This window comes from Callorhinus ursinus, unplaced genomic scaffold, assembly GCF_003265705.2.
Source record: "Callorhinus ursinus isolate GAN/ISIS: 27379988/994484 unplaced genomic scaffold, GSC_fseal_2.0 scaffold1, whole genome shotgun sequence".
In the NCBI taxonomy this organism is placed as follows: Eukaryota; Metazoa; Chordata; class Mammalia; order Carnivora; family Otariidae; genus Callorhinus; species Callorhinus ursinus.
Window position 1 is genome coordinate 104,422,669 of NW_027397063.1, and position 14,648 is coordinate 104,437,316.

Below are 14,648 nucleotides of genomic sequence, written 5' to 3' on the forward strand. Positions count from 1 at the left end.
TAGGTAGTTTTTCAACATGCATAAAACCTGATCTCACTCACTGTCCTAGTATGGCTAATCAGATGTTTAACGGTGGCTACCAAGTGCCCGATGGCCGCAGTGCTTAAAGAAGTGCTCACAACCACCATGAACTCACCAAGCTAAACAGATGACACTGAATCCATTTTTAAAGTGTAGGAGGAGATTATGCTAAGTGAAATAAGTCAAGCAGAGAAAGTCAGTTTATCATAGGGTTTCACTTATTTGTGGAACATAAGGAAGGTGAGCATGGAGGATGTTAGGAGAAGGAAGGGAAAATGAAGGGGGGGGAGATCAGAGAAGAGATGAACCATGAGAGACTAGGGACTCTGAGAAACAAACTGAGGGTTCTAGAGGGGAGGGGGTGGGGGATGGGTTAGCCTGGTGATGGGTATTAAGGAGGGCATGTTCTGCATGGAGCACGGGGTGTTATACGAAAACAATGGATCGTGGATCATCACATCAAAAACTAATGATGTATTGTATGGTGACTAACATAACATAATAAAATTTAAAAAATAAAGTGTAGGATCATCTTTACAAACTTTGAGTAACAGGTTCCCAGTGATACTTGTACATAGTCAACTGAAAGAGAACTTAAAAAGTTTTATAAATTCAAAAATTAAATTTTGAGATGCCGTTAAAAAAAGATGAAAAAATCAGTAAAAATAAAAAGTGTAACTAAAAAAATAAAAAGAGATGTTATAAAGTTTCCTTGCTACTCCCAGCCTGTCCTGGATGAGCCGCATTAGCACCACCTGGGAGCTTACTAGTAAAGCAGTCTAAGGGCCCATCCACACCTACAGAGCCAGAATCTGCATTTCAAGATTCTGCAGGTGATTTGCGCATTCATTCAAGGTTAGGAACCTAGTCTAGAGGGACATTCAGTAATCACTTAAGCCTGTGCATGGACCCAGCAGTTTGCCCTCCCCGTAGACTGGAGAGGGCCCCAGTCACTAAGCCCACTCTGGTGGCGGCACGGGGCTGCCCTTGGAGAGACCGGAGGACAGGACAGGTAAGCTTTGGCTGTGTGAGGGGGCTCTTGCATTTTCCCGGGGAGCTCTTTCATGGGGAATTTAGAAGAGTCCCAGTGAGGCAAAACCGTGTACCAAGGAAAAGAAATCTATTTCACATAACACAAATATCTGTCGGGTCCATTCGTATAATAGATGAACTGGATGTTAATCTTTTGGATGAAAATCAATACAGATCCAGACTTCTTGCCGGGACTTTGGTGGGAAGGTCCTTGCTTATTTTAGGAGAATCAAGGAGCATCATAAAGGATGGCAGGTGTTTCACGTTCCCTTGAAGCACGTGCTTACCTTTTTTTGTTTATGTGAAATATGTGGCTTTTGCAATGTAATTTTAACTAGCAACTGTTTTTTTCTTTTCCCCCCTCCTCCTTAAATTGCCTGCACTTGCCTCATAATTTCCTTTCCTTGCAGAGGCTTTCAAACTGTTCAGCCACTAGAGGTCTGTATTACCTATTTAAAAAACCATACCCAGCCAGCTGAGACTTTCAGTTCTCAATTTCAATATCTATTTCTATTTTTTAAGATTTAAAATCTTTTAAAGACATAATACCTGGGAATAAGAAGTCACCACAACTTAGGAAATGAAGGAGAAAAACTTGTTTCCCCTGCTATTTCCACTAGACAGCTGAGCACAGCTTCATACTCAAACTCAAAACTGATCAGCCAGTCACAAATCAGAGAACAAAAGTTATTTTCCGAAAAATAGTTGTTTCCCTGATTTATTTTAAGATGTCTGTGTTTTTTAACTTTATATTTTAAAACATTTATTTTTCTCTTTCCACAAAAGTTATTCTCGGTTTTAAGACACTGATTTTACCACTTTTATGAGGGTTTTAAAATAAGATTTTCTTTTATTAGTCATCCAAGATTAGATTAAAAATTAATGTTCTCTCAGGCTTACTTTATAAGGCTCTGCTGTAATGTGATAAACTAATGAAGGAGCCTAGGTTTGCATGGTTAAAGCTGTAATTGAGGTGATGATTGTCAGTGATGCCTACTGTAGATTGGGTCCCTCAAGTTTTCACCGTGTTCCGTGTTTGCACAGGGATTTTTCACTAGAGTAGCGCATTTGGGCCTGCCCTTCGCCAGTAGCATTGCAGGCTCTGAGCCTTCCAGAAATCTAAAAATGAGGTGTGTCCTGTTTACAGAATACCTGATTAATAATGGTAAAAGCTTTTCATAACCTTATAGAACAAGGCTCCCTGAAACACAGCACACTCATAAATTCACATATTTAAATGGAATGGTTGAAAATATTGCAGACATAAAACCTGTGCCTTACTGTGTATTGCACCAGGGGTTTGGGATTCTGATGCTAGATTTTCATAGATTCTAATTATGCCTGCATTTGGAGTAAGTGGCTGCATTTGTTGCCAGGCAAGGTGTAAGGCTAAAAGGCTCCCTTCTTTTAAAAGGCATTATTGCATAATGTTCCTGGCCTGTACAGCTTCCAGAAGCATAAGCAGGTCTAGTGTGGCTTCTCTCTCAGTCTGTCACTTTATTAAGACATAACAATTTGCAAGTGTTATTTAGCAGATCAGCTGGGTTCATTTCAAAGGCTAATATTTAACAGAGAGGGAAATAACCCATCCCTATCCTTTTAAAAAGTGTTTTCTATGTATTCTCAGGCAAATTGCTTAGTGTCTTCCATAGATCTCAAAGCTAGGATTCAAGGATAATTTTAGTAATGTCTTATCCTGCTTGCCTACATAATCCAAATGATCAGTTCTACAGCAGAAGGAAACTAATTCACAGTACACTAATTTGTACCACAGACCGCATTATTTAAAGTAGTTATGTTTTTTTCTTCATTTCCTATTGCATTTTTGTGTCTGGCTGGTGGCATATGAATTAACAATTTTCTCACTGAAATGTGACAGAAAAACATCTGCTTTACCCTATCTTCAAAATTCCTTTCAGAGCTCTGGACTCTCCTACTATTCAAAATAATGCTAGCTTAAACTTGCACTCTGTATCAATATAAGCTAACACTAACAAGGTGTTCACTTATATAGGTATATGTAAAAACAAATGCTGATGATGTAGCAGTTAATGAAAAGCAACAGCAGGAAGATACCAGGCTCTGGAGAATTTGAAGGGTTACATATGGAAAAGAAATGGTCAGAACCAGGGTGTTGAAGTCAGTCCCAAATTCCAGTTCCGGTCCTGACACTGGTTAGCAAAGTGGACCCCTTAGGCTCAGTGTCCGTGGAAAAAAATGAAGCCAATAAAATAACCTAGCCTATAGGGTTGGTTTGTTTGCTTGCTTTTTGGTGGATTAAGTAAGAAAATGCAGACAAAGTGACCAACTCAGCGCCTGATCCGGTAAGTGTCCAGTTAATGGATGTTGTTTGCCGCTTTGTGTCTCCATTTATAAAATAGCAATATAATACAATTGCAACAATCATAGCTACTTCTTAAGTGTTGTGGGAAGTTAAGATTATGTGTATGAAACAGTACTTGGCATGGTTTCTTCCCAAACTGGTCTCTCAAAGTTTTCACCCATAAAACTAAACTCCAAGTTGGGAGAATTTCAAGGATGACTCATTCTTGGATTGAGATTTTTTTTATTTTTAGCTTTTTGAGTGAGAAGATTTGCCATTTAGATGCTTTACATCTCACTTGCTTTTTTCTGATCTGAATGATGACTTAAATTTGTGAGTCTACCAGATTAAGAAGATAAAATATTGCACTGAAATAGTAGGTAAGTAGAGACAGAAATTATTTTCAGGGAAGTTGAAAAACTGAAATTAAGAATCTGTTCGATCTCAGGGAATGGAAAGAAAAAATGTGATCATGCTTAAAACACTATTTTCAAACATTTCATTACTCCAGCCCTAGGAATTGAGGAAAGTTTGTTTTCCCTTAAAATGCTGTATAGTAAGTATCTCCTTTCAGGAGAGAAATCTGTGGGAGAGGGATTGGAAGGAAGCTGTGACTAACTAGCTTTTTATTAGGGACCAAATACTGATTAAATTACAGGCATTATTTTAACTCTACTTGTCTTCCCAATACTATTGGGATTTAGAATTAGAATTGCTGTATTTTGCAATGAGCACTGAAGAGAACAAAGACCAGCTACTGACATACAACTCAAAAGGTTTTTCTCAGAGAAGGACTAGACTTGGCAGTTTGGCCTTCATGCAGCAATTTCCAAGGACACGCTGGAGTTACAAAAGAGGTACATGCTTTCTGAAATCAGAGGCACTCACCTGGACAGAAGTCCACATCAGTTCAAACTGACTTTCATGTTTTTGTGTGAGAAAAGGAAAACCTCTCATTTAAAGTTATGTGTTGTATACTCTCAATATGTTCTAGTTCCTTGCTGGGCTGATTTTATGGGATTTCATTGATATGCGGGGTACTGGGAAATAAATTCCTGTATAGTGATCAATAAATAACCATTTGTATTATTAACTAGCCCTAGGACCTGGAAGTATACCAGAAACAGTTCTTTTGGGGTCATATTTCAGTTTAGAGAGCCAGCCACATATTGGCAGTTAAAGACTAAACCCCTACGTCTTTCTGTCAACTCAGCACAACCCCATTTCCAGGAATCTCCTTATATCACCACCACTTTGGAAATCAGATCATCATTTCCACTTCTGAGTACATACCTTAAAACTCTCCATATGTGCGAAAGAAATGTACAAAAACATTTACCGTAGCATTGTTAACCAGCCATTGGGTATTGCTTTTCTAGAATAAAGGAAGTTGCATTTTTTTTTTTCTCATTCTGTTCATGATCACTTCTCATTTATTACTCTTGGGGAAGTCTCTAATGGAAGCCTATAGGTCAGCTGGCCCATTTGGGGGAAGCATGACATCACAGATGCTTGTCTCTTCCTTGGCCTCATCTGCTAGAAATAGTTACTAAGTCCTTTGCCTACGCTGCTGGGGGGGGGGAGCTGTAGAAAATCAAATTAGCAGGAGAGAAACTATTAGTCTTCATTTTCTTGTTTCCAACCTACAAATACAGACTGTTAAATACACTTGTTCCCTGATCCTCATTAGGAAATCTTAAAGACTATCAGGACAGGAAAAAAGCATGGGGATTATGAGAAAACAACACCGCTAAAATATAATGCATTGTCTGAATGAGAATTCAGACTATCCTACATTTGTAGCGTTGGTTGAATTTAAAATATTTCATTAAGTAGTTTTATTCCTTGTTCTATGTGGATGAATGCCGCATTTACAATCCCAAATGTATCTTTTTAGTTAGAATTTTCTTTTTGTTGGACTTGGAGATAAAATAATTAAAATGGGATAACTAATATATGAAATCATTTTACATTTGGCGGTATCCCTGGGATTTGTTAACTTCACCAGTATATTTGTCTAAGAAGGCAAAGCTTTCACTAAAAATAATCTAATGGCAATGTTGTGTACTCCCAATTTTTTATTACTTGAGGAGTTTTTTTTTTTCTTTTTTTTCATTTATTCATGAGAGACAGAGAGAGAGAGAGAGAGAGAGAAGCAGAGGGAGAAGCAGGCTCCCAAGGAGCAGGGAGCCCGATGTGGGACTCGATCCCAGGACCCTGGGATCATGACCTGAGCCGAAGGCAGACGCTTAACCATCTGAGCCACCCAGGCGCCCTTACTTGAGGAGTTTTACTTTCAGGCCCAGAGACGAGGGATTATAGGTCAGTGATAGACAAAGTGTTTTTGGAGTAAACCAAAGGCCCCAAACAAATAAGTTGGGTGTCTGGGAGGAACTGACATCAAATGCACATTTTTAATATTTAGAGTTCAAGTTATAGCCACAGAACCAACTGTTGGGGATTGAATCACAGACCTGACTTCTTTTTAAAATCTTCCATTTTGGAAACTTCACTACATTCTAAAGCATTTTAAGTCTTTAAATCATTTAGGTTTAAAATTCCATTTGTTTCTTCTCTTCTAGCACCCATTCTTAATGTTTCCAGTTTCTACCTATTAGTCCTGCTATTCTTCAATAACTTGATCTCTCTTTTGTTATATATTCTTTTTTTGTAGTTTCTAAGGATATTGGCCTAGGATTTGATGTACCTTGATTTGCTGGCATAGTATTGCCTAGGGCCTTTGTTTTTGCTTTATGCTTTGCTCTTGCCTAGAGGAATCCTTCCCCAGATGTCCACAGAGTTCCTTCCTTCTTACTAAGGAGGCTTTCTCTAAATACCCTTTTAAAACTGCACCTTCTGGGGCGCCTGGGTGGCTCAGTTGGTTAAGCGACTGCCTTCGGCTCAGGTCATAATCCTGGAGTCCCGGGATCGAGTCCCGCATCGGGCTCCCTGCTCAGCGGGGAGTCTGCTTCTCCCTCTGACCCTCTTCCCTCTCTATCTCTCATTCTCTCTCTCTCTCAAATAAATAAATAAAATCTTTAAAAAAAATAAAACTGCACCTTCCCCTCTCATTTCTATTTCCATTCTCTATGTCATGTAATGTATTGCATATTTTACTTGATTGTTTTTCTGTCTATATGCACCAGAATATAAGTTCTCTGAGGCCAGGGGTTTTTGTCTACAGCTCACACTGTCCTCAGGACTGAGAATAGCGTCTGGCATGTAGGTATCTGACAGAAATACTCTGTGGATCACAGCAGAATCTGTTGCAAACTACAACTCTAAGTAGGAATAACTTGTATTTAACATCATTCTCATTCAGAAGGATTCTTACTCTCATGACATTTTATTTGATATTTTTTAGAGTCTGAGGAAGAAACTTTAGGATTAACCAATACCCATTCAATAACCAACTTCTAGATCACAATAGTTTTAAACTGAAATGTCATCAGGATTTGAGCAGTTAAATAAATATGTGAAGCACCTTTGTACGGCATTAGGTAACAGTGGGGTCTGTGATAAGCAGGAGAGTTTATATATTGCCTACTTACAGACATTCGGATTTGAAAAATTAATTTAAAAGATAGCTCTGTCTGAAGAAAATGTGTCTACCTGTGGTTTCAAAGGCCCACTTCAGCTGTCAGTATGTGGCTGACAGGACCATGAAGACATTTTCTAAGTTACATTGTTTTTTTCTACTTCTTTTTAACTATATACTCAGGTCTGGATATATGCCCGACTCCACATCAGGATAGGAATACTCAACTGATCAAATCTAATTACATTTGCTTCCCAACTAAATTGTATATCACCTTCCCCTCCTGTGAGAGTTATGGCCCCTCTTGGGTCCTCAGCATCTGATTATTGCAAACCTAATTGATTTGCGACATTTCATTAATAAAGTTAACTAAAACTAATTATACATATTGAATAAAGGTTTCCCGTGAAATGAATTATTCTATTTAGCTTAAGGGTTCTTAATTGTTAGAATGAACTGCTGAGGAGGATTGCAGAATTACTTTCTCTTGGGATATATATATATATATATATATATATATATACACACACACACATATATATACACACACACTCAACCAATATGAGTTGATGGATAGTGACACCATAGAAACTAAAACAGAAAAAAATTTGATTAAATATGAAAATTAAAGATGTCAAACATCTTCCTAAGAAGATAAAAATCATAAAGTAGGTTACTTAGATCTCTTCATTTTGAGATGTTAAATTAGATCTGTTAAATTTGTCATATACCTTAAGGAAGCTAAAATAAAAAATTTTAATTTATTGACATTTATTGTTTTATTCATAGTATGAATTTTCTTTCACTTAATTGGTACATATTCTATTTTTCACTCTTTAATTCAGGTAGTAAGTTCTGTCTAATTCATCCATCTAATTAAGTCTAAATTCTAGCAGAAATCCAAGAGGAGCTTACTACTACTTCAGTTGTCCCACCAAGCTGATGTGTTGTGGGCAGTCGTTCTCACAAATAGGTTCATTTCTAAAGTTCCCTATTTGTTCAACTGTGTATAAATATGTTCTACGTAAAATGAAGACAAGCATTCATTAATGGTTTAGAGTCAAATAAAATATGGCTGAGCTATTAGTATTATATATATATCACATGAGAAGCTCTTGTCATCAGTGACTCCAATTTGCATTGCTTTCACACTGCCAAAGGAGTTTGGACTTCCTGCTTTACACTGTTAAAACAATTGTTTTGTCCTCCTGCTCTGTACACTGCCCATACTAGAGGGACCAGAAGCAGTGAAACACCCATTTTTTTCTTCCTCTTTGACTTGGGAACATCACTGAGGAGCCAAAGTTTAGGGTCTAGCCTTTACCCACTGCCTAGTTTTATCTACAGTAGCTCTGTTTGCTTTCTATGGTGACCCATGCTGTGTGTGGAAGTTTTTTGGCCTTGCCTACATGAGAGGAGGAGGAAGGCTGTTCCTGACTGGATTTTGGACTTGCAGTATGACATTCTTCTTGTTGTCCCAGAGCCCCCTAGCATTTAAGTTCTGAAAAGGTGTCCAAGACCTAGTTCCAGATAACCACCTTTCACCAGATCTGTGTTGTGTTATTACCTTTCTAAGATATTTTGCACTTTCTGGAATTTAAAAAAATGCTTCCTACGTGTCTAAATCTTCTTAAAAGTCTTAAAAGGAATGACTAGTTGAAGGCGAAGGATGACAGTATTTTTGGTACTAGTCAAAGGTTCTCTCTGCCAGCAAAACAGAGCCTCCACATTTTGATGCTAATTCTCTGAACTCTTTTAATTATTAAAAATATTAACAGTAACCTAAATTTGTGTCTCCTATATGGTCAGTTATGTGCTAAGCATACCTAGCTCTATTTTTCAAGCCTAGGAACAGTGTTTCTAAGAATATACTGTGGATAATAGGTTATTTGGAGTAAACCTGTTAATCTATAAAGAAAGCTATGTTTTTGTTTATTGTAAGAACCACCCCTCAAATGACTACCTTTTACTTTGCCTTTTTTTCATTGGTAAGACTTGGATTCATACTTGAAAATTCCAAACTGGGTGCAAACTTCTATTATATATGCTTTTATTGAAAAATAATACTATTAAATGTGTAAAGGGAATACAGGTTGTATATTTATATGCTTTTCTCATAGTTATATAGCTATTTCAAATCCTTGATGCTTTGATGACTCAAAGACAAATTTGTTTTTAATTTTTTGCCTTGTGTAACACACAACCATTAGTCCAGAAACCAAATGTAATTGAATACTAGGTATAAGTGACTAGAAAGTAATTGAGACGGACATTTTAATAATGGGATCATATTAGTGGAAAAATGGTGACTAAGAACTTTCAGAATATACTATAACAGGTGGTGATTACATTAATTAAAAACTGAAAACAAACTACTGTTCTCTGTGATACATATAATTTGGAAACAAAAATAGAGACTTCTAATATCTTGTGCATTTCTATAAAAAGAGAAAAAAAGAAATGTCATCTAATACTTATTTTGCTTGGCTCTTCAATTTCTGAAAAAAACGTTTAAGTCATCTGTAGTTACGTCAATACAATTGAGACATATCTATCATTGCAGGAAAAAAATCTCACAGAATATAAAGAATAAAAAATATGTGGGTCTTTAGAAATGATCCTACATCTTTTCTAGTTTTGTTTACTTGGAGATGTCAATGATGCAGATAAAAATACCAACAGCTGTATATTAGTTCAATATAATTTCATGTACCTCTTCTCATGATTTTTAAGAAAACAAGAACCTCTAACCTTGGAGTGTACAAAAGATACTTAATACCAGGTATTTTAATATGCAAATGAAAAAGAAAAAAGTACTGTGAGAACTATATACTAGATAACGTACCGCTGAGAAAATTAGAATTTAAAAAATACTTTTTGTTTTAAAGATTTTATTTATTTATTTGACGTACAGAGAGACAGAGAGAGAGGGAACCCAAGCAGGGGGAATGGGAGAGGGAGAAGCAGGCTTCCCGCAGAGCAGGGAGCCTGATGCGGGGCTCGATCCCAGGACCCTGAGATCATGACCTGAGCCGAAGGCAGTCGCTTAACCAACTGAGCCACCCAGGCGCCCCTTAAAAAACACTTTAAAATTTCCAAATAAGTTAAAAAGAGCATAAAAATTTCTTACCAAGTAACAATGGAAGTCCATTTCAATTATTAGTAAGTTGTTTATAGCCACAGTATCATAGAACTTTCTATGAAATGTTGTAAATCTGTGCTGGCCAACAGTGTAGCCACTAATTATATGTGTCTATTGGAATACTTGAAATGTGGCTAGCACAACTGAGGAACTGAATTTTTAATTTCGCTTAATGATAATTAATTTACATTTACATTTGAATAGCCACACATGGCACATGACTACCATACTGGACAGTGCATGTCTACAGATTTTAAGCCACTGAATATGGTCTTTATTTATTCTTTGAAATGTCCTGGTTTTCCTCATTTGTCCTAAGTAGATTTCAACTTAAATTCTTTGGGTCCTATAAAACAAGCTCTGAAATGCTGTTTACACATTACTGGTTTAAATCAATAAGAGGTCAGAGTTCTTTAGTTGTAAGTTGGTAAAACGGGCACTGCAATGTTCAGAAGCCCGGAACATACCTTTCGTATTTCAGTAGAGTGCCCATGGATTGGGATGGGGCCCTAGAGATTATTTTACAAGAAACCAAAAGCAAAGTTGCTAGTTAGTGGCAGAATATTGGTGTAGCATCAGTTCTTTAACCAACAAAAAATAACTTCTTTGAATTAAGCATGTTTTGCCTATTCATCCGTAATTTAATGGTTTGAAAAGTTTAAGATTATAGTGTTTTTTTTCACTGTTTTGTTATTTGTAAGCAAAACATCGTATTATTTTGAAAGTTTTGCTACAAATGTGTGACTGTTAGAAACTGAGAGCTTCCAAAACAGGAGAAGGGAGGCTGTTCACAGAATCATTTTCGTCAGGAACCCCCCTGGATCACTGTCTTGATTCTTCTGTTATAAGGCTGATGGAATATTATGGACAGAGTTCCTTCTGCTCAGGGCTCTTTGGATATAAAATAAAGCTTCCTATTTAGGACATATATTTCAATGTACTTTTTCTAGAGCTGGATTTTTGCTGAAAACATGTACAGCCCAGATTTCTAAGCTTAACTACACCTCGAAAAAGCAAACAAACCCCCCCCCAACCTAAAGATTTCCAGTGACAGAACTCTGTAGAATGTTACTATTTTTGTCTCCAAGATTAAAGCAATCCTAAATAGTTTCCTAATACTACCGTGGAGTGCTTCCAGCAACTGTTTCGCATTTGCCAACGAAACAGAGAAGAATAAAATCACCTCTAACATTTCTCTAAGCACCCACCACCTAGCCTATCTATCTTATGCTTTGATAAAATGTAATCACAATATATTGAGAAGGGGACAAGCTGTTCTCTTTATTCTCCCTGGAGGGACTAGGGAGTGTCTCCCCTGTTAATTTAGGAGGTTGAGGACTTGTTCCTTGAGCTGAGTTTTTGTGAGGAGAAAAAAAACTTTTAATCTGGAAAATCCAGGAGTCTTTTAATGAAAAATATCAGGCAGGGCCACATGACAGGAAACAGATGCACAGAGCAGTCTCTGATTACCAATGCTGCCCTCTCAGATTCTGAGTGTAATGCCCAGCTGCATGACTCCATGGGATTCATGCCTACTAGAATGCTAGACTGTAGGTATTAAAGGCTACCTTGTCTCCAATTCCACATTGCCCTTCTGCCTGTATCTTATGGGAGTAAGGGAAGCTTTTGTAAGAATGAGACTCAGAGACATCTGGATTTTCTGAAGGTGAGCAGGTCAAGTTTTAAGGTTTATGGTCCTTGGACATATGGTCTTTGGACATGTGCTTCTGGAAGTGAGTGCTTCATAGAGCCCAAATCCCCCATTGGGTGCCTGAGGAGAGAACACAATCATTTCCTTCCTGGTTCTCTGAAAGCCCTACATAGTATGAAGAACAATCCACCACTGGCCACAAGGAGATCCTTGCCAAGGGGCTGCAAATCTCTCACATGGTTTACATTAATAGACGAATATCATGGTAATTCTAACATTGTTTACATTTAAAATTATATAAATATATATGTTCTTAAGCTGCATATAAGGGATGAGATAAGACTGGAATTTCATTCTTTTCTGCTTCCTCTGTTTCTGTCTTTAGACAATGGTGTATGTGGCTTCTTGTGCTACCTCCACTGTTGGCATATTAGAGAAGAACCACTGACAGATAGAGTGCCATAGCTGTAAGACATGTTACCTGGATGCAGAACTTCTGGGGTGGCTTTCGTGTCTTATTCAGATGAAACCTCGGCCATTTAGACCAATTTATCATGTATTCAATCTGAAAAGAAAAAAAGATTAATGGGATTCACTGAATATGGTCAGATTTTCATTTTTTAACTGGCAGAGTAAGTATTAACACTACATCTTGAATGTGTTTTTGAAGGGAATGAAACCATATCAAGGATGTGTTTGTCCTTATGTAGAGTTAGGCTGTACCAAGTGGCAGTCTGTCAGATTTCATCTTCTTCCTGGGTATAGTCAACATCTTCCCCCATACCCTTGTAGATACACACTACAGGAGAAAAACAATGTTTTTGGGTAAAATAGTACAATCTTATTCTAAGACACTTCTGTAGACATAACTACTAGTATAAGAAATATCATAATAGATTAGATACTCACTTGTGAATCTATAAACTTTGATAAGTGATTCCTTTTTAATATAAACCTATATAAGTGTTATTGCACAAGAATTGGAAAAAAAATCTTTTTAAGAGATCTTTTTTTCTGTACGTCTGTTTTTGTTTCTCAGGGTAGTGATACATGCTTGTGGTATAAATGTCAAGTTATAAAAGAGTATAAAAATAAAACTTCATGTCTCCTAGCCTTGTGTAATGGTCTCTCAGTTCCACTTCCTAGAGGTACTTACTACTAACACTTTCATATGTATCCTTTTAGGACTTTTATTTTATTATTTTTTTAAGATTTTATTTATTTGACAGAGAGAGAGAGAGGGATCACAAGTAGGCAGAGTGGCAGGTAGAGGGGGAAGGAGAAGCAGGCTCCTCACTGAGCAGGGAGCCCGACGTGGGGCCCGATTCCAGGACCCTGGGATCATGACCCGAGCTGAAGGCAGACGCTTAACCAACTGAGCCACCCAGGCGCCCCCTTTTAGGACTTTTAAAAAAGGACACACATGCATACAAATGTGTATATCCACATTTTTTCATTTTATACATCATACTATTCTGTTTTTTGCTTTTTTGTTAAACTTAATATGGCTAGAACTATCTATACTGTATACATACATCTGCCTCATTTATTTTGATGACTATACATTATTTCATTCATTGCACGGATACATGATGATTTATTCAACCAGGCCCCTATTACTGGGCCTTATGGCCTTCTTTTTTTTCAGTTTCCCTTTTTGGCTGCTTAAGAACATGCCTCAATGATCCTATTTATACATATGCATTTTTTTTAAAGCTATATATCAGTAGAAAAGTTTCAAAATGATTGTTAAAGCAAACTGTATAGTCCATGTTTTTGAGAGATACTTAAAAAAATGTCCTCTATAAAGGTTATACTAATATATGATGCTAACAACCTGGCTTTTATCAAATCTCAAATTTTTTTTCTCAGTTTGATAAATGAAAAGTATATATTTGTCTTGATTTGCATTTCTTTAGTTATGAATGAGGTTGAGTTTATTTTTTTATTTTTTGTAGTTATTCTTCTACTAGTTTTCCCAGTAATGGCCTTTGCTCATTTTTCAACTGGGTCGTTGCCTGTTTCTCATTTTAAAGAGCTTATGTTATGTTAGGGAAACTAGCGTTTTATGTGTAATGTGTGGCATATAACTTTCCCAAGTTCCTGTTTTTCTTTTGACTTTGTTTATGGTCCTTTTTACTATATGATCATTTTAATTTTTTTATGTAGCCAAATTAACCAGTAATTTCCATTATGGGTTTGGGGGACATATTTAAGTAAGAAATTTTTTAAATCTGAAGAGTTATTCAAAAAGACAACAGGTATAGTATAAGTTACTTTTTAAACCACAATGTATACCAACTTTAATATAACATTCTTATTTGGAATGATTTTGGCATTAGAAGAATCTCTTTTTAGCCCTGCATTTCAGTGGTTTTGTTGTCATAGCAATAAGACATTTCTCACAAGATTATTTCTCTTACAAGAAATACCACCATGGTATAAACCTTGTGAACTCCTGTAAGGCGCTAGGGTATCTTAGGAAAAAAAAAAAATCAGAGAAAGCGTCGGATTTGCCAGTATCCTTCCCTACAGAGTTAGTAGCAGTTGTCTAAAGATCTGAAATCTAGAGTTAGTTGGAAGGAAAGTAATAGATGTTCTGAGACAAACGGAAAGTAAGACGTATAAAAGTAATAGAGATTTTGAAAGCACATACCAAAAAATAAGGGAAAGAAAAAAGTCACTTTTGATCTTGGCCTTGATCTTAATAACTCTCAAAAGCTTTTAGGATTTGTTATATATTTTTCCTAGTCTTATCTGGTTTACAAAGATGCAGACATTTAAAAAATATATCAGTGATTTTAACCACACATCAGTGCTAATATTACTATTTTCATTAGAACACCAATGACCCAAGTAAGTCCATAATGGCAACTTGACAAGAATCTCCCAAACACACACACACACACACACACACACACACACACACACACACACACAC

At 36.7% G+C, this 14,648-nt stretch overlaps 1 protein-coding gene across 1 annotated transcript in view; it reads right to left on the reverse strand.

The window, feature by feature from the left end:
- AGTR1 (angiotensin II receptor type 1) overlaps positions 1-14,648 on the reverse strand; it is a 46,518-nt gene that overhangs the window by 24,063 nt on the left and 7,807 nt on the right. Inside the window, exon 2 of the mRNA XM_025870180.2 lies at positions 12,189-12,272. The gene's annotated coding sequence lies outside the window, so the exon portion shown is untranslated. The remainder of the gene's footprint in view (positions 1-12,188; positions 12,273-14,648) is intronic.